The sequence below is a fragment of the Penaeus monodon genome, chromosome 28, assembly GCF_015228065.2.
Source record: "Penaeus monodon isolate SGIC_2016 chromosome 28, NSTDA_Pmon_1, whole genome shotgun sequence".
Classification (NCBI taxonomy): Eukaryota; Metazoa; Arthropoda; class Malacostraca; order Decapoda; family Penaeidae; genus Penaeus; species Penaeus monodon.
In genome coordinates, this window is record NC_051413.1 from 19790355 (window position 1) to 19790910 (window position 556).

The 556-nt window shown below is 67.8% G+C and overlaps 1 pseudogene; it reads left to right on the top strand.

The window, feature by feature from the left end:
- Positions 1–514, top strand: part of LOC119590960 — a 1186-nt pseudogene extending 672 nt beyond the window's left edge.
- The last annotated feature ends 42 nt before the right edge of the window (positions 515–556 follow it).

The following is a 556-nucleotide window of genomic DNA, read 5'->3' on the forward strand; positions in this document are numbered from 1 at the left end:
GAGTGCCAGCCCGACCTGTGCCCTGAGGACGACTACCCGAGCCTCAGGAGGTCGTTCGCGGCGCACGTGTACCCCAGCGTCGTCACCTCCGGCGGGGGCTGGGGAGGCCCGGGCGGCCGTGGGGGGGAGTGCGTCTCGTGCAGCCTGGCGGGGCCGCCCCTGCCCCCGCCCCCGCCCTCCTGCATGTGCCCGGACGCGCGGTGCGGGCGGGCCAGCCAGGTGGTCGTGCCGCCCCCCTGCTCGGGCTGGGGGCGAGAGGTCCTGCACGCCCACAGCCCGCCCCGCCGCGCCCACACCACGCACGACGCCCTCGACCTGCACGTTTCCTCCGCAGCGGCGGATTTCTCGGTAGGCCGACATCACTCACCTTCAGCAGCACCTTCGCCGCCACGATAAGCACCCTCGGGATGATAGAGACGAACATTAAACATGGTTATTACCATCTTCCTCCTCCTCCCCACCATTCGCATCCCCGCCGCCACCTTCCCGCAAATCAGACAGTGCCCTTACTATCACTGCAATCACTATAACTTCAATCAGTATGATCGAGGCAGCC